This window comes from Urocampus carinirostris, chromosome 2 (genome assembly GCF_059441175.1).
Source record: "Urocampus carinirostris isolate Australia breed hairy pipefish chromosome 2, RoL_Ucar_1.0, whole genome shotgun sequence".
In the NCBI taxonomy this organism is placed as follows: domain Eukaryota; kingdom Metazoa; phylum Chordata; class Actinopteri; order Syngnathiformes; family Syngnathidae; genus Urocampus; species Urocampus carinirostris.
This window is the reverse complement of record NC_142350.1, coordinates 56,544,022-56,564,616: the sequence shown is the minus strand read 5'-3', so window position 1 is coordinate 56,564,616 and position 20,595 is coordinate 56,544,022. Positions and strand designations below refer to the sequence as shown.

The 20,595-nt window shown below is 41.5% G+C and overlaps 1 long non-coding RNA gene across 1 annotated transcript; it reads left to right on the top strand.

Annotated features, from left to right (window-relative positions):
- The first annotated feature begins 16,899 nt into the window (after positions 1-16,899).
- Positions 16,900-19,807, top strand: LOC148372648 (uncharacterized). Its single transcript, XR_015849656.1, has 3 exons — positions 16,900-17,132; positions 17,226-17,473; positions 18,557-19,807. It is a non-coding gene; the product is annotated as an uncharacterized LOC148372648 (long non-coding RNA).
- The last annotated feature ends 788 nt before the right edge of the window (positions 19,808-20,595 follow it).

Below are 20,595 nucleotides of genomic sequence, written 5' to 3'. Positions count from 1 at the left end.
TTCGTTGACGGACTGACTAGGAGTAAATCAGAGCACTGAGTTTAAATAGGAGAGAAGCCAATCAGGCAACGAGCAGCAGCTAGCGCCAAACGGGCGGGCCCAAGTGAGGGCAATGGGCAACCGTGACATTTTGTGGGTATCCGTGGCAGCCAGACAGCAGACCATCATGTCAACTTCCTTTAGGTGAGCCCAATTGTATGCAAAATAAATACACATTTCTCAACCTACAAGTATTTAAAAAAATGCATGTTTATTTGATTTTTCATGTATTTTTGCTTATTACCCAGATCAGTAGTTCAGATTATACTTTGGTCCGGCAAATAATTTCAAAATTCCTTTTTTGCGGGCAAGCCCAGTAATTTGTAGGTTACTTTGCACTTTTCTGTTCGCCCGTCGGTGACTGATGTTCTTGCTCTGAAAATGGCAAATGGCCTTTTATGTCCCCAAAGGCTCCAACGTTCTAGAACTGAGGTGAAACGCTAACCTTGTGACCTGTCCCACACTGTAATTACTCCCTACGCTCTGCCGCTTTAGCCAAGTCCACACTTGTGTGCGCCGTTCCAAAACGTCGCCATGGTGAAGGGGATTAAAATTATTGCTGACGTGCATTCCCGAGCCGTAATTAGCCCCGGACCTTAACAGCAATTAACTCGCTATTAAGCAGGGGCTTTTTTATTTATATACCACCTTTCCTTTACAAAGACAAGATTCAGTTATGAAGATTAAAAAAAAGAAACAGCCAGAAGGGGAAATCATGACAGTATATTATAAAATGATTAAAAAGACTATTCAGATGAAAAGGTTAAAGTAGGGTGGGCAACTAAAATAAAAAAGAAGGAAAACTTTTAATGTAAAAGTTTGAAATGATTTAAAATGTCCGCGCTCATTACCGGTACTCACTCAAGGTACATAGTTCCAGTTGTATTACAAATTCATAAAGAATATACTGGATTTATCGAATAACTTAATAGAAACAGAATTGAAAAAGTCAAGTGGTGTTATAAGCCAGATGGAACTGCAGTCTGTGCTACAAAGTTTCTTTGTCATGATTACTGATGTGACTCAGCTGTGCCCGCTCTTTTGGCGCCAACTGCCGCGGGTTCTGATTGGCCCCCTGTCAGTATTTGAACCCAGTCCTGTCTGTCCCCTTTTGTCAGTCCGTCTGCGAACCTCTGTGTGTACTAGTCAAGCCTTTTTCGACCCTGACTCCCACCTGTCCCGTTTCTGCTCCCGTCCGTCTCCGGCTACGACCTGTTTTGCTCCTGACCACGTCTGTTCTCCCGTTCTGGCTTACGACTTATTTTTGTTCCCCTACCACGTCTACTCTCCCGTTCTGGCTTACGACTCGCATCTAACCCTGACCACGCCTTGCCCTCCCAGTCCCGGCTACCGACCCGTTTTTTCCGTTCCTGACACCGCCATCGCTCGATAAGGAAGATCCACTTCCGCGTTCGGAGCACCATCTGAGTACACGAGCGACTTGCTTCCCGTGTCCAGCAGCCATTTCTCTTTCCTCCAATAAAACTTGTGAGAAACGTAAAACAAATCGGTCCTGTTTCCGTTCTGGTCCTGACATTCTTACATACTCCAATAATCATGCATTCATTCATTCACTTACTTGCTCACTTATCCACTCACTTATGAAAATTACTCACACTCACTATGCTTATTCACTCACTTATTGATTCACTCACACTTTCATACACTTACACGCTTCCTCACTTATTGAATGACTCAAATGTTTTTCACTCACATCAACACTCATTCACTTGTTCACCTTATGAATTCACATGTGTACTTCTGTGTTTACATGAATCACTTCCTAACTTTCTCACTCCATCAAAAATATGCACACAGCCACATGTACACTCAGTCACTCACTAGCTTCAGGTACTCACTTATTCACTTGTATAGAAGTGTAATTGATTCACTTATTCGCTCTGTCATTTATTTGGTCGTTCAGCCACTCGTCTATTTCATAACCTACTCACATGTTCATTTATTGAACTAAATATGCACTCACTCATCCACTCATAATTTTACTCACTCAGTTACCGACTTGATAATGGTTTACCTTATTCTTCACCCACTCACTCAGCCATGTGTTTTTCTCATTCACCCACTCAACGTACATTAACTAATTATTCACTCACTTACTCATACTGACATTGCTCATTTACTCGCTTAATGACTCACTCACACTTTCATACACTTACATGAAGGCTCACTCATTCACTTTCCGACTCATTTAATCACTTAACCTCTAACTCGCAAAACCATTAATTCACTGAGCCCCTTACATATTTAAATACGCACATCTTTATCTGCTCACTCAGTCACAAGTGTGCATTCACATGCTCACTCGTTCACGCACATAATCACTCACTGTTTCACTTGCTTGCATTGTTAAATAACTTATCTACCTACAGTATATATAACTGTAAATGGCCTAATCAATTATTTGTCAATCATTCACTTTGTCATTTACCCATTCACTCATTCATTCACTTCATCACTTACTCACTTGTTCATTTATTAGGCAAAATGCACACTTACTTATTCACTCCTACTTTTACTCATACAGTATGTACACCCACTCATTCTCTCACCCTATCACTCACTCAGTCACTCATGGAATCACTCCAATATTAATTTGTTTATTTACTCAAATGAGAATGCACCTATTCACTCAGCCACCCATTCATTCAACTTTGAACCACTCACTCGCACACGTATCCATTCACTCACTCACCAGGTCCCTTACGTGTTGGCTTACTCGCTTCCTGATCTGCTCACTCAGTCACAATAGTGCTTTCACTCAAATTTTCAAAAACCGGAACAGGATCAGGACCCAAACGTGTGACGTTCTCACACAAGCCTTTTATTTTACGGGAAATGGGGAGTCATGCACGTTAGACAGCGGTCTGGCGTGGAAAGACAGGAAGCCAGAGACCGTCGAGATCGATTCCAATTGCCGGACGGATGGGGTCGATATCAGACAGGACGGGACAGACAGGATTGATAATGAAACAGGATATCGAAATAAACAGGACAAACTAGTTGGGAACGAAAACTGGAGAGAATAATAAACAGGACAAAAATGGATGGGAACGAAACAGGAAACCAATAACAGGACAAAATAAACTGGAACGATCCAGAAAATACCAACAGAAAAACAGGACCGAGTCAGAACCCGAGTCTTGCGGGGCAGAATTTCAATGACGGATTGATAAGAGGAGAGTGACAGAACTGGGTTTAAATAGCAGGGAAGCCAATATGTCAAGGAGCCGTAGCTGGCGCCACAAGGGCGGGGTCAATTGGGCGCCATGGCAACCGTGACACACATGTACACTTATTAACTCACATGTTCACATTTGTGTTTGCTCATTTATCCACTTTGTCACTTATTTTCATATTACTCACCTATTTGTACACTCACTCGTTATTTCACCCTTTTACTCAATAGGTCAGTCCCTCACTTATTAATCCATTTACTCAATTCATCACACTCTAAAAAATTCTGCTCATTTAATGAAATGTTTACTCGTTTAGTCACTAACTCATACGTACATTAACTCGACCAATTTTTAAATATTCAATTGATTCATTAAATATTCACTCACTCACTCACTCACTCACTCACTCACTCACTCACTCACTCACTCACTCACTCACTCACCCACTCACTCACTTCAGTACCTGCATGTCAGTGTCAAGTCTTCCCACATGATGATGTCATGATTATTGATGCGATGCACCTGAGACGCCAACTGCCTCGGACGCTAATTGGCTGCTGATCTCTTTAAACCCCTGTTTTCTTGTCACCCATTGTCAGACCGTCTGTGAACCACAGCCACGCTAAGCAAGCCCTTTTCGACCCTGACTCTATCCTTTCCTAATTGCCGTTTGATTCCCGGCGGCGACCCCTCTTCTGAACTCAATTACGTTTCTGTTCCACCGTCTCGGCGATCGACCCGTTCGACACTGTCTTGGCTCGCCACCGAAGTGCCACTTCCGCGTTCCAAGCAATCTGCTACCCGTGACTGACGATCACCGGATCGTGGGTGCAAGCCCTTTCCTCCTGCTGGTCCTGTCTCCGTTTCTGTCTCTGACACATATTTTGTATATTTTTGTACATAAATACATGTCGAAAGGGGGTTGCCTAGCGTGGCTGAGGTTCGCAGACGGACTGACAATGGGTGACAAGAAAACGGGGGTTTAAAAAGAGATGAGCAGCCAATTAGCGTCCGAGGCAGTTGGCGTCTCAGGTGCCTCGCATCAATAATCATGACATCATGTGGGGAAAAAAATGAAATGATAGCAACTAATTCATACGCTAATTTCTGTTATCATGGAATACTCGTTGATTTTTCAAAATGCCAGGCAAAAAAATTGCTTAACCTACCAATGAAATCCAACATTATATATAAAACCTTAAACATAAAAGCACAAGCAACACTAAATTGCATTAGCCAACAGGGGAGTGAAACAAAGAAGAAACGGAACATGCTATGCTCTGTAATTATCACCCGAGTCACTGAGCGCTTATTTTCGCTTCCTATTTCCTCAGTTACACGCTCCAAATTGTCTTGTTGTTTTTTTTCCCCTCTGAAATGGAGTTCAAAGATCAGAGAGGAACAAAGATTAACCTCTGTTGTACCAGATCGCTTTCTCCGCCTCGAATGGCGATTGTTGAGAAAATGATTAAAAATAACAAGGGCGTGTTTGACATTTAGTTAGCTGAGTTGTCTATCCTAAATCAGATACTACTGAAACCAGTTATGTACAGTGAGGTTTGTAACAGATTTACAAAAAAATGTACATACATCTTATAAACAAGGTTGGGTAGGGTTACTTTAACTTAATTACTTTCAATTCTTTTTGGATTACTACTCCAATACCAAATATGCTAATAAAAGACAAAAGCAACTAAATATGAATAAAATGATGACTCACAACACGTGGTAAGCTTTCTCTCCTGGCTTTGATCTCTTTGGTCTCCGGCAAAACTAACATAAAATGCGACAGAAACCAAATGAAAATAAATCCAAACAGCTTGCCAACATCATTTTTGCTGTTCCATGTATTCCGTTACTCCCCAAGCCGGCACAACATTTAGTCATTTTATTAATATTTAGTTTCGTTTGTCTTTTATTAGCATATTTGGTATTGGAGTAATCCAAAAGTAATTGAAAGTAATCCAGTTAAAGTAACCCTACCCAACCCTGCTTATAAATCATTTTATATGCAGAGAAATCAAGCAATGCAGAAACACCTTCTTTTGTTATTGACGGTTCACTGCTTCCCGGAGTTTCATCGTCTGCATTCTGATTGGCTAAACTGAGGAAGATGATTTCTATCGCCAACAAAACCTCTTCACCTGCTAAACCTGCTAAGGAGCCAGATGAGGGTCTTTGGCGCATCCTAGTGGCTCTCTGGCACTTTTACAATTACAATTTGAAACCATACTGTGTAAAATAGTGCCAGATTGCAAAGTAGATAAATCTTTTTGCGTTAGTGTGGTGGTTTCCGCGGTAATGGAAAAAATTACATTGGCTTGTTATCGTTTCTCGAGGATTAAAGGCAAAAACTGTTTTGCAGCATGCCAGATCCTGATATTACCACCCCATCAAGGGCCGGATGCCAAAACCTTAACCAAAAAAAAAGGAAAAAAACAAAACAAAGTTTACCGGTGCGGCAAAAGGACCCACTCAACGGCTGAGAGCCCTCATAGGTCCCCCGCCGAGACAGGAATCAGAAGCAGTCGAGGGGCTATCCTTTCGCCGCTGAGACTGGAACAAGAGGCGGCAGAGGGGCTTTCTTCTCGACTCAGAGACAAGAACGTGGAAGCTACAACCTTGGTCCTTTGGTGGTCAGATCTTTCTGTCACGTTTTGTGGGTGGACCCATGGGGTGCCAGATGCTGACAACTTCAGCGACCTGACATCGACACAGATGATACGGAAAGAGAAGGGTAATTTGCGGGATAACCGCTGCTGTTCAATTCGGATGTGTAAAATGAGGACTTGATTTGTTAGTTGAAAAATCTCGTGACTACGTCGTAAATATTGAATGGATTACTGTCAAACGTCCTGTTTTGCTCCTGTCATGTATTATGGTAATACTCGTGGACTAATTTCTCTCATCTTAAATGTTTCCATGTTTTATTTTGTATTTAGAGCGCATGTGTTTTAAAAATGAGCAGTTCGCTGTCTGTCTAAGTTCCGCCATTAACAAAATAGAACAAGCCGCAACGTATTTGAAGCCGCAGTGTTCGTGAAATGAAATTAAATTATTTGCATTTATATAGCGCTTTTCGAGTCAATGACTTCCCAAAGCGCTTTACAGTGTGCTTCAGATTTCCCAATAGCGGCCTTGTATTGCAGCCATGTAAGACGCTAACCTGCTTATTGGGGATATTAGGGGTTCAGTGTCTTACCCAAGGACACTTCGACATGTAACACGGACGAGCCGGGACTCGAACTGGGATCCCTTGATCCCAAGACGAGCGCTCTACCTCCTGAGCTACTGCCGCCCCGATTAAATGTAAAAAAAAAAGTAGCAGCTTGTAGTCTGGAATTTACGGTAATCATTTGATGCATTTCATGTTGTCAATGACCGCAAATGACCGATTGAGACATGAAGTCAACAAAATGACCGGGGAATTGGATCCATCGGGTCAAACACATGGAAAATTGTAAACAGTTATTCATCGTACCGCAGACGCTTTAAATATTAATGGTCTGCAATGAAATTATACGCGGCAGATCGGGATTTAATATCACAAATAAAAAGAAAAAGAAGGGGTATTTATAGAATTCCAGGCCTTGTGAAAGTCTAACAAAATACAAACTTGACTTGAAAGTTTTTTTCGAGTAGGGAGCAAATTACCCTTTTGGCCCTTGGCAGTGAAAACAAAAACACTCTTTGCTCCTTCTACCCCCAAAAACAACCGAAATAGAGTTTCAACCTCTTTTGTGAGCTATTGTGCTCCTTGAAGGGGACACATAATGGAATATTGACATTTTAATTGCACTGCAATGGCCGCCCAACCATCAAGTGTGAAATTGAACAAGTAACGAAATCTGTCATTAGCTGCTGATTTCCAAAGTTGTCTGCCAGTGAGCGACCTGCTCGGAATTTTGACCAGATGTGCTATCATGTTTAGAAAACAGAAGAAATGTACCATAAGCGGTGCAGATAATGACTCAATGAAATATATATATATGTATATTCAGTCATTGTCTGCACCGCTTATCCTCAGTAGGGTCACGGGGGTGCTGGAGCCCATTCCAGCTATCTTTGGGCAGTGGGCAGGGGACACCCTGAACTGGTTGCCAGCCCAGTCACAGGGCACACAGGTACAGACAACTCACTCGCTCATTCACACTTAGGGGCAATTTAAACCGGCCAATTAAGCTAACATGCATACCACGCAGGCACGGGGGAGAACATGCAAATACCACACTGAGAGGCTGCGGTAGCTGGACTTGAACCCTGAGCCTCTGCACCATGGGGCTGCGTGCTAACCACCCAACCGCCGTGTCGCCCGCTTATTGTTCTATTTATTAATGAAAGGAATCCGCCTTTTTAAAACTATCATGAATATTACAAACACAACGTAGAACCTATTTCCTCACAGCAAGGCAGACTACGTATAATAAAAACAAAGAATATTTTTATAAACAAGTTTATTTCATTTACCAAATAAAAGCTTGAACATTTACCAGTCTACCGTGATCATTTAGGCAATCTACAACGGCGTTGTTGTCATGTCCTGCACGGTTGTCATGGCGCCCAGCTGGTCCACCCCTTGACACCGGCTGAGACGCATTGGACTGATTGCTCTTGGAGTACTTAAGCGCGCCTTTTGGAACTGCCCGCTGCCAGATCATTGCTTAACCTTGTTGAAAACCTGTTCATGCCTGTTTGATCTGAGTAATGCCTAGATTGTAATTTTGCCTGCTTTGTTTTGTTTTTGGTCCAGTTGTGTGTTGGACAACATTACTTTCTCAATTAGATTGTCTACGCAAATAAGTTCCGAATTCCTGCTCCCCGGCCCGTTTCGTGACAGTTGTAATCTGCTACCAGTGATCGAGACGTTCCGGTTTGGAGCGGGCATGGGAAAGTTAAGGTTTGGTTGCGGCAGTAGCTCAGGAGGTAGAGCGATCGTTTTAGGATCAAGGGATCCCAGTTCGAATCCCGGCTTGTCCGTGTTACATGTCGAAGTGTCCTTGGGTAAGACATTGAACCCCCAATTACCCCCAATAAGCAGGTTAGCGCCTTACATGGCTGCACAGATCACGGCCGCTATTGGGAAATGTGAAGCACGATGTAAAGCGCTTTGGGAAGTCATTGACTTGAAAAGCGCTATATAAATGCAGATCATTTCATTTCATTTCATTTCAGTTTATAAAGTTATTTCTAAAAAAACAATTCCCATGCAAAACTTATTGTACGGCATACACAATTTGAAACGATCAAAAATGTATAAAACACGGGGGAAACCTTAAAGTGCCTGGAGGGACCCCACGCAAGCATGGGGAGAACATGCAAACTCCACACAGGATGGTCCGATCTCATGATCTCAGAACTGTGCTACACACGTGCTAAATACTGCCCCACCACATTGCTATTTTTATTGGTTATCAAGCACTGACATTGTGCTTCGGGGACTTCAGAGGTTGTTGTGAAGGGATCCAGGCAGAACACTGACCCTGGCAACAAGTAATGGCTTAAATGTGATTGGTTTAAATGCTTAAATATGAAAGCACACATCCGGAATTAGCACACAGGGGGTAAGCAATGAAAGGAAACCGAGAGACAATTTGGAATCATTTACCAAGTATCCACGGACAAAATATAATAACATCACATGATTCACATATGTTTAGGCCAACAGAGAAAGCCTTACAGGCCCTGACAGCCCACCAATGGTCTTTCCTAATGTTTTTATCCAAACATTTCAAAATAAAAAATGTTTGATTCCTCAGTTTTTCTAAATAACTCTGGTTGCGCTGTTTTACAGTGGATTAATGGATCTTAGGTGTGACCAAGCAAGGTGAAGCAACGCCGCAGGGGAAAGAGGAAAAAAACCACTGAATTTTGTGTGTGTACATGAACGCCCCTCGGGCCATCTTCTGGTGCTTTGATTTTATGCATAAAATCTACTTCCACTCACGGTAGATGTGTGAAACCTGTTTACACCCTTTAGTTGTTCTAAAAATGTCAATGTGGGAGGGGAGGGCAGAAAAAAAAACGTTTTTCTTGTTGAGCGCTTTAAATGGATTATAGAAGAAAATAAAGTCCAGCTGGCAGTTTGGCAGCGGATGATATCCTCAAACTTTGTTGGCTTTGGACGAGGTTTGGGAACAGTGTTGCAATCTGTGCTTTCCCTAAACTAAGTAAACTACTGTGCAAGCCCGCCAACTCCTCCCTCCCCTTCACTTGGTATATCACCAAAATGTTTTTTGGTGGTCTTTACAGGACAAAAATCGGAATGACCCAAATGCTTTGAGCACCCAATGGGCGGGCTATAAACTTAATGGGTCGGATCCAACCTATCCTCGTAACACACCTCCATAGTCACAGGCTCGCAACTCCAACTGTAAAAGTAGAACATCGAGATAAGATTTCGTTTTTACGTGGGTCCTGATCCGAGTGGTCGTAAACGCGGGATTATTAGGGGAACAGGTTGGAAGAAATCCAGATATAAGAGAAACACGTAAATGTTTATGTGCTGCATGTTACTTTTTGTGATGTGTTGGTGTTCTAATCTGAAATTGGTATCTCAACTTTTTAGACGTGTAATATTGTTGGGGGACTCTGCAAGACATATAAATCTTATGTTGATTGAACATTTCTTTATTTTGAAGGGAGATTGTGTTTTACAAAATCAACATTGATTTAAAAAATAAGCAAACATATATTCTATCTACCTACCTACCTACCTACCTACCTACCTACCTACCTACCTACCTACCTACCTACCTACCTACCTACCTATCTATCTATCTATCTATCTATCTATCTATCTATCTATCTATCTATCTATCTATCTATCTATCTATCTATCTATCTATCTATCTATCTATCTATCTATCTTTCTATCTATCTATCTATCTATCTATCTATCTATCTATCTATCTATCTACCTTGGTCATATCCTCAAGAGGGGTGACCGACAGCAAGACAAACACATGGAATAACAAAGAAAATAAAAAGGAAAAAATTGACAAAAAACACACAGAAATCATGTCCAACCCAAATGCCCAAACACTCAAACAAGTTAGACACCTCAGCACCTAAGTCAGTCATGCTTTCGTCCCTTCAGATGAAACGGGACATAAGAAAAGGGCCATGTCAGGGTGACACAACACACTCTTCTGTTCAACAGCAAGGCCCAACAGTTTTCTCTGGTTTACCCCTGCCGCATCATACAAGTGCCCTGCCCATCCCTTAGAACGCATCCAAACATCCCACTATCCTTTAAAAACACCTCTCCACTCATTCATATCACCAACAAGAGCTCTAGCTTCCAGTATATTTAGACCTCTTTCCTGCAGTGCACTTATAACACCATCCATCCACGTCAATCACGGCCTTCCTCTTGGTCTCCTTCCATTTGAGACTCTTTGTGATTAAGGGTTACACAAATAAAAATGACTTGACTTGACTTGACTCTGTAGATCGCTCCTCATCCATCCTCTCCATGTGTCCAAACCAACCGAGTACTCTCTTATCCACACGCTTGCTCAGTTCCACTACTACTCCAGTTCTGTTTCTCACAATTTTATTTCTCAATCTATCCAATCTTGTCACTTCTAACATACTCCTCTAACACTTCATCTCAAAAACATTTAATTAATTAGTCAACATAAGCAAAAACAAAAAAAGAAATTATTTTGAACACTGGTAAGCCGAGAAATGGAGGGAGCATGCATGATCGTCTTCCATCTTGCTGCAACGGGTACCCCTCACGCTTGGCAAAAAAATGAGAATAAAAAAGGTGAATTTTGGTCACTTTAAGTCTGTTTGGGCCAAAAGGATTCAAGTGTGGACACATGCGTCAGGTTAACAGTCTTTGATGTGTCATGATTACTCATTGCACTCACCTATGCCCGCTCGTTTGGCGCCAACTGCTGCTAGTTGCCTGATTGATTCCTCTCCTATTTATAAACAGTACCCCAGTCGCTCCTTGTCAGTCCATTAACGAACCTGTGCATATGCAAGGCAAGCACTTTGACTCTGGCTCCGGTCGGTTAGGTTTTCATCCGTATACCACTCGTCTGTTCCTGATTCCGCGTTTGTCTCCTGCCGTTTTGGTCGTTTGGCCACAGGTTCTGATTGGCTCCCTGTCGCTATTTGAACCTAGTCCTTTCAATCCCCTGTGGTCAGTCCGTCTGCGAACCTCAATGTATTCTAGGCAAGCCTTTTTTCGACCCTGACTACCACCTGTCCCGTTTTTGCTCCCGTCTGTCTCCGGCTTACGACCGTTTCTGACTGACCACGTTTTTGCTCTCCTGTCCCGACTAACGACCTGTTTTTCCGTCCTTGACACCACCATCACTCGCTACGAAGATCCACGTCCGTGTTCGGATCACAATCCGAGTATGAGAGCAACTTGCTTCCCGCGCCTAGCAAACACCGGATCGTGGGCGCAGCCGTTCCTCTTTCCTTTAATGAAACTTGTGGGAAACGTAACGCAATTGGGTCCTGTTTCCAATCTGGTCCTGAAAGGTTCAGGCAAAGAGTGGTTATGAAGTAGGGATTCTTCCACTACCTCTCTTAAATTTCGTTTTTGTCATAGCCTGCCCTCCTAATACAAAAGGGATCGTCAACCATATCGAATATCACACTTCAATCAGCTTTGTTCTGTACCTCATTCGTACCCGGGAATATTCTGAATACAACTATTCAACTCCAGCTTATTTTTAATCCGTTTCCCAATCCTAATGATAAACGAACAAGCGGGGGAAAAAGTTGTTTCTGTTTACACTAAATGAGATATTCTTCTCCTAGAAAATATTTTGCTTCATACACAACCAATCTTAAAAAGAAAATCCAAATGTATCACTGAACATGTTTCCGGAAATTGCATCATGCATGCCGTACTCAAAAACAACGTGACAATAATCTGCCCCATTACACCCAAATTCCAATATCTCGTTCAACAATAAACTCTCCTCAGTCCCAAAAATCCTAATTTTGTTTCCCTCCGCCTGTGGCATGGAATTAAAGCTGACTTTATGTCAAATTGTCATTCTTGCGCACTCGCACAATCTCCGCTATTGAGCAGCGGGAGCTGCCAGCTTTCCTTTCCTGGAAGTTCAATGCAGCAACTATTTATCGCTTACCGGAAAACCACAGCTCACGTGGCGCAGCCTGCACCAGGCAATCAATAAAAATTTGGAGACCTCGTATACCGATCGAGATTCCATTTTGCAGTCTGATAAAAACTAACTGAGAATTGTTGTGCTGTATCCCTTGACAACAACTCCATTCGAAATTAGCAACTTTTGCTCCATTGTATATTAGTAGAAGGATGTTAAGGGCTCTCGATTAGAGGTAGGGTTGGGTAGGGTTACTTTAACTGGATTACTTTCAATTACTTTTGGATTACAGTGGGACCTCGGTTATCGCGGTTATTGGGGACCAAAACCACCCGCGATAAGTGAAAATCCGCGAAGTAGCGGCGCACCTTAATTTTTTTGTATTTTTTTTATTTTTTGTTTAATTATTATTTTTTTTAGACCCGGGTAATGGGGACCAAGACCACCCGCAAAAAGTGAAAATCTGCGAAGTAGCGAAAATTATTTTATTCTATTATTATTATTTTTTAGACCTGCGAAGCTCTGAACCCGCGAACGTGGAACCACAAAGTAGCGACGCCCCTTCAAAAATGCTTAAAAAAAAAAATATATATATATATATATACGTATATATATATATATATATATATATATATATATATATATATATATATATATATATATATATATATATATATATATATATATATATATATATATATATATATATATATATATTTTTTTTTTTTTTTTTTTTTTTTTTTTCTTTAATTATTTTATTCTATTATTATTTTTTAGAACTGCGAAGCTCTGAACCCGCGAACGTGGAACCACGAAGTAGCGACGCCCCTTCAAAAATGCTTAAAAAAACTATATAAATATATATATATATATATATATATATATATATATATATATATATATATATATATATATATATATATATATATATATATATATATATATATATTTTCATATATTTTTTTTTTATTATTATTATTTTTTTAATTATTATTATGTTTTTAGACCTGCAAAGCTCTGAACCTGCGAACATGGACTCACGAAGTAGCGACGCCCCTTCGAAAATGCTTGAAAAAAAATAATAATATAAATAATAATAATAATAATAATTTCTTTATTTATTTATTTTTTTTTTAGGCCCAGCCCGCGAAGCTCTGAACCCGCGAACATCGAACCGCGAAGTAGCGAGGTTCCACTGTACTCCAATACCAAATATGCTAATAAATGACAAAAGAAACTAAATATGAATAAAATGATGACTCACAACACGTGGTAAGCTTTCTCTCCTGGCTTTGATCTCTTTCATCTCCGGCAAAACTAACATAAAATGCGACAGAAACAAAATGAAAATAAATCCAAACAGCTTGCCAACATCCTTTTTGCCGTTCCATGTGTTCCGTTACTCCCCAAGCCTGCACAAAATTTAGTCAGTTTATTCATATTTAGTTTCTTTTGTCTTTTATTAGCATATTTGGTATTGGAGCAATCCAAAAGTATTTGAAAGTAATCCAGTTAAAGAAACCCTACCCAACCCTGTCTATTGTATATTAGAAGAAGGATGTTAAGGGCTCTCGATTAGAGGCTACTGTTAGCTGTCTATCCTCAACGAAGAGAAAAGCTAACTGTGCAGTTTCTGAAATGAGCTAAAGAAAGCAGTAATGATCCTCATGAGAGCGGTAATGAGACTTAATGGGGTTACACTGGTCAGGAGAAACGGGAGACCCTAGGTTAATATTGCCACTAACAGGATCGAAACGGGCAAGAGACTCACACACATACACACATCCACAAACCTTTTGGGGTTTTAAAAAACATACATGAACCCTCTACCTGGATCTTTTTTTTTCTCATCCTAAGCCACTTGGATAAAACTCATGGCCTCCGGGGTTCAAATGTGGCCTGCCAAATCATTGTATGTGGCCTGCGAGACAATGCTGAGAGAAGCGCAAGAGAAAAATGAGCTACATCACGTCAAACAATGACTTGCAGTTTTGAATGTGTCCACTGGGTTCCACTTACAAAGCACCCACAGTAGCTGTATTTGCTGACTGCTATGAATCAACTAGAGAAAATCTGTCATGAACCAGAACACAATCAGGAAATGGGGAGTCATGCATGTTGGGCAGCGTGAAATGATAGGAAGCCAGAGGCCGATGAGATTGATTCCAATTGCCCGAGTAGATGTCGGACAGATGGGGTCGATACCGGTCAGGACGGGACATACAGGATTGATAATGAAACAGGATATCGAAATTAAACAGGACAAACTAGACAGGAATGAAAACTGGAGAGAATATAAAACAGGACAAAAATAAACGGTAACAAAACTGGAAACCGATGTTAAACAGGACAAAAACAAACGGGAACAATACCGGACAGGAAATACCAACAGGAAACAGGACCGAGTCAAAACCCACGTCTTGCGGGGCAGAGGTTTGTTGATGGACTGACAAAGGAAGAATGAGAGCACTGAGCTTAAATAGACGGAAAGCCAATCTGTCAATGAGCCGCAGCCAGCGCGACACAGGTGGGGCCAATTGGGCACCATGGCAACCGTGACAACATCCACCCATCCCGGTATTGTTTTATTAAATAAAAGTCATGGGTGCGCTGTTTAAGGCAATGCGAATAATTCTATATACCCTGGTCATATCCCTCAAGAGGGGTGACCGACAGCAACACAAACACGTACAAAAAAATAAAATAAGATAAAAAAGGGAAAAAGTAGCAAAAAACACACATTTTCTTTTCTTCCTCATGCCATGAGGCTCTTTAACTCCACCCGGCAGAGTAAAGGCCCACATTAAACCACACCACCTACATTGGATATTACCGAATCTTACTGCAATATGTATTCTGTGTAGCACTATTTAGTTACTCTATATAACACGCTACAGTGGGCATTTGCACGTCACACTGGGTATTTGTATATTGTATTCTTTTGCCTTTATTATTGTACTGTTCTCAGCTCAGGGATGCTGCTGGAAATGTGAATTTCCCTTCGGGGATGAATAAAGTATCTATCTATCTATCTATCTATCTATCTACATTTTCTTTTTTTGGGACCATGACCAACCTAAATGCCCAAACACCCAAACAAGTTAAGCACCTCGGCACCCAAGTCGGTCATGCTTTCGTCCCTCTAGATGAAACGGGACACGAGAAAGCGGCCATGTCACTCGGGTCAGGGCGACACAACACACTGTTTTGTTCAACAGCAGGGCCCGACAGCTTTCACTGGTTTACCCCTGCCGCATCATACAGGTGCCCTGCCCATCTCTTACAACGTGTCCAAACATCCCACTATCCTTTCACAACACCTCTCCACTCCTTTCTATCACCAACAAGAGCTCTAGCTTCCACTAATGTGAACAATATAAAATTTAAAATAAATGTTTAACGAAGCATTAGTGCCCTTCTTTAATAGATAAGAAATCAAACGGAGAAGTTCTCGTATTCAGGTAAACACTTTAATAAAACAATAAAAAGTAGAAAAACGTTTAAATCATTAGAGGTGGGGTGCGTCGTTTGAGGAGTCTTTAAAACAGTTGAAAGTACAATATTTTCTCATAAGTGTTCAAAGAGCCTTTATAGTTTTTTTAAGCGTGCCTATTTACTTTGATGTTGATCATTAAGTAGAAAGAAAGGGGGGGAGGGGTTGTAGAGCGACTTTATGGTCATTATCACAGTTTTTGTGAGTGTAATATAAAAATGGTAGAAAAAAGGGCCTGTTTCAAATACAGTCCAAACGCCCAGGGTTGGGTAGGGTTACTTTAACTTGATTACTTTCAAATACTTTTGGATTACTCCAATACCAAATATGCTAATACAAGACAAAAGAAACTAAATATGAATAAAATGACTACATTTTGTGCAGGCTTGGGGAGTAACGGAATACACGGAACGGCAAAAATGATGTTGGCAAGCTGTTTGGATTTATTTTCATTTTGTTTCCGTCGCATTTTATGTTAGTTTTATTTTTTTTATTTTATTATTATTATTATTATTATTATTATTATTATTATTATTAGTTTTGCCGGAGATCAAAGAGATCAAAGCCAGGAGAGAAAGCTTACCACGTGTTGTGAGTCATCATTTTATTCATATTTTGTTTCTTTTGTCTTTTATTAGCATATTTGGTATTGGAGTGATCCAAAAGTAATTGAAAGTAATCAAGTTAAAGTAACCCTACCCAACCCTGCAAACGACAATATGTAGAGGTGAATTGCAGAGAGTAGAGCGGCTTTAGTGAGTTGGGGGGGCATGCAATGAGAAAGAGGCAGCAGCCCCGCAAGTGACACAGAGCAGAAGGCAACATTCATTTTTAATCGGGAGGGCAAAGGCGTAAAATGCAAGATGGATGGTGACGCCGAAACGGGAGTCCACACTTTCAAGAATAGACATTTGAAGACGAGATGTGTTGCATTTGAAGGCGAAGACTGCAGCCGTTGAAAAGCCTACTAGAACATCTTATTCATGTTATAAATCACCGTAACCAAAATGACAGCATTCTCACTCCCATTTAAAATGAGTATGAATGTGTAGAGAATCTACAACTGTAAAATCCTCTTTTATAAGAAGGTGTCCAACCACAACTCATTTTTTCCATGAGTAATGTGTTTTTCTCTATTTGGGTTTTTCAAGGTTTAAGTTCCAAAAATAATGTTTTTGATGATTTCTTTTGTACAATTGTAATGATTACAGATTTGGATCACCTGTGCCCGCTCATTTGGCGCCAACCGCCGCAGGTTCTGATTGGCTCCCTGTCACTATTTGAACCCAGTCCTGTCTGTCCCCTGTTGTGAGTCCGTCCGCTAACCTCAGTGTATAGTAGGCAAGCCTTTTTTCAACCCTGACTCCCACCTGTCCCGTTTTTGCTCCCGTCTGTCTCCAGGTACGACCCGTTTTGATCCTGACCACGTCTGCTCTCCCGTCCCAGCTTGCGACCTTTTTTGTCCCCGACTACGTCTACTCTCCCGTTCTGGCTTACGACACGTTTCCTACCCCGACCACGCCTTGCTTTCCCAGTCCCGACTACCAAACCGTTTTTCCGTCCCTGACACACACAATTCCTGACCTGCTCCTGCTGTAAAAATCAAACCACCAATATATTTCACCACGAGCTGGATTGTTCTTGACAAGGTGACTTTGAATGAATAGCATAGCTTCCAAATCTTGTAATCTACACAATCAATGCAGATTTACGCTGATGTTGTCCACCATTTTTACCACTTGTGTCAGTTGTCAAAAATATTTTACTTTTGTAAAGGAGGAATGTTAAAACTGTCAAAGTAGAAAAACATAATCGATATCTTTTGTTCAATGTCTAAACATGTAAAAATCATTTTACACCAAAGAGGGTTAAGTCTGACTCCTGAAAAGTCTCATATTGGTCAATCAGTCGATACTCAATTGCTACGGAAGATCCACCTCCGGGTTCGGATCACAATCCGAGTACAAGAGAGACTTGCTTCCCGCGTCCAGTGAGCATTGGATCGCGGGCGCTGCTCTTCCTCTTTCTTTCAATAAAATTGTGAGCGATTGGGTCTACCCTGTGTGCTGGTCCTGACAACAATCGCAAGTGAACATGTGTGTGTATACGTTCAATCCCACTTTACAGTAGTTAAAAAGCATCTTTGGTGTCTGCATCTGAGCGTTGGGTTAAAGATTCAACCCAGCATCTTTGGTGAGTTCATCCATCATTTTTGGAAAAACTATCTTAAAAACATGTCATTAGAATTCATTTTTGACATAGTTTGATCCGCTTGTTCATCTAAAGGTGGAAAACTTGGCCAAATAACCCTCTGAATTAGGCTACTAATTTAATTGAAAAGACTAACCAGGTTGTTAGCTAGCTCCTTCCAGCTTTGCTTGGCCGGACCTGATTTTGACACCGTTAGGAGATACAGTACTGTTGTAATTTTGAAATATGTCACTGCCCATATTCAGTCATGATTCTATACTTCTTCATTTATACCTGCTTCATTTATCTAGTCGTTATTATGAGACTTCAGTTGCGTTTTATTTCATATTTTTTTCACTTTACCTCTCTGAGTGGAATACACACAGAGACACTTCAGTTCATGAAGAAATGTTTAAACAAGCACATTTCTGAGATGATCACACTAAATAAGACCAGCATTAACTTTATAAAACAAAACACTATCAATTTAATTTTCCCCCTATGTTTTACTCGGGAAATGCCTTTTTATTTGTGCCTCCTAGAGCCAAGAAGAAATCTGTAGGCTTGAGATTATTCTCCATCCGGGCCCCGGTGCTGTGGAACGCTCTGCCTCCGGAGATAAGATCTGCACCCTAAGTGTTTCTAAATCTAAACGTAAGACACACTTCTATTCAACAGCTTATGATTGATGCCCACCTTATACTTCTTTTCCCCGGTCTTTTTCCGACTACCTGGCTGGTGGTGATACGGGGGAGAAGTACGATTCGAGATGAGTCAGTGGACCAGCCTCTGGACCTGAAATATATCAACGCCTGCATCGACCAGCCGGCTGAGATGGAAAGCTGTGTCGTTACTGTCATGGACTTTTTGGAGTATTTTACAGGCTTGAGTCCTTGTTGCTGGCATGCACTTTCTGAACAAATTTCAACATGTTACCGAGTGTTCTCTTTTATTGATGTTCACCATGTTTTGTGTACTGTTACCCAATGCTAAATGTATTGCACCCTGGTCATCCCAGAAGGGGGATTGCAACTTGCGAGGCCCCTTCTCAAGGTTTCTTATTTTCCCAGTGCTGAGGTTTTGAGTTTTTTCTTGCTCGCATGTTGGGTATGTCACGGTTGCCATGACGCCCAATTGGCCCCGCCCTTGTGGCGCCAGCTGCGGCTCATTAACAGATTGGCCTTCCGTCTTTTTAAGCTCAGTGCGCTCTCTCTTACTTGGTCAGTCCGTCAACGAACCTCTGCCTTGCAAGACGTGGGTTCTGACTCAGTCCTGTTTTCCTGTTGGTATTTCCAGTCCGGTATTGTTCCTGTTTAGTTTTGTAGTGTTTATTATTTTCTCCAGTTTTCGTTCCCGTCTAGTTTCTCCTGTTTATTTTTGATATCCTGTTTCATTATCTATCATTTCTGCCCTGTCCTGTCCGGTATCAACCCCATCCGTCCGATATCAATTCGGGCAATTGGAATCGATCTCTGGCTACCTCTCTTTCCACGCCAGACCGCTGCCTAACGTGAATGACTCCCCATTTCCCGTAAAATGAAAGGCTTGTGTAAGAACGTCACGCATTTGGGTCCAGTTTCTGTTCTGTGTTTTGACTGGTTGGTGTAATTGTAATCCTATGCAGTCCTTTGAGACATTTTGTGATTAAGGGCTATATAAATAAATGTGACTTGGTTTGAGTTGACTTGTAGCATTCTTTCAGATTTTGGATTTAAACGCAATGACGTCTCAAGTCACCAACAATCACTCGTCCCTTTGAGAACATTCCCAACTTTAGGTCCTCTTCAGGATCTAACGCCGATTATCCTGACCAAGGTTTTATTTGTGACCCGACGCGAACATAAAGCCGAGCAGGAAGGATGTTTTTCTCCTCGGCGCGCCATCTCGCTCTTATCGCACTTTTTCCGCTCTCTCTCGAATGGACCGCTTTCATCCGATTCCCTGAACCGAGGAGATGCACAACACCAGGAGGGAAAGAAGACACAAAGGAAAGTTAGACGACTACACACAGGCGTGCACACCAATAGGTGGTACAAGTGAGACACGCACACATTAATGTGTGTTCACATTGGGCCTTATTTCCAGCTGCTGTCAGCAGGAGGGCACGGGTTGGAGGAAGCAAAGGATGAATTCTCCTTTGCTTCGTTCCATCAAAGTGCCGTGACAACCCCAGTTAGCGGCCCCATCCGTCTCCGCGGAGGCCGTCCCCCGCCTCGTTCCGCCAGTGTAACACGTCATCGGACTTAAAATACAGTGATTCCTCGTTTTTTGTGTGATTTACGTTTCAAAAAAGGTTCAGCGATAGTCTAAATCCGTATCTGTATTTTTAGCGGTGGTGTGTGTAGTTTGTCCTGTTTGGCCTCCTACACAAACTACATGTTTTTCCAATATCAAACATTTTCGGACAAGCTCCAGTGAGAAACTAGAGAGTGGCAAATAGCTGCATGCAGCTCCAGAGCAAGGTTAAGACATCGAGAAGTCCAATTTTGTCGGGGATAGGAAGGATCTTCCCTTGCCTTTAGTGCTTTAGTCGGTCCAGAGCCTTTTATTGACGTGATTGAAAAAGATTTGCACCTACATA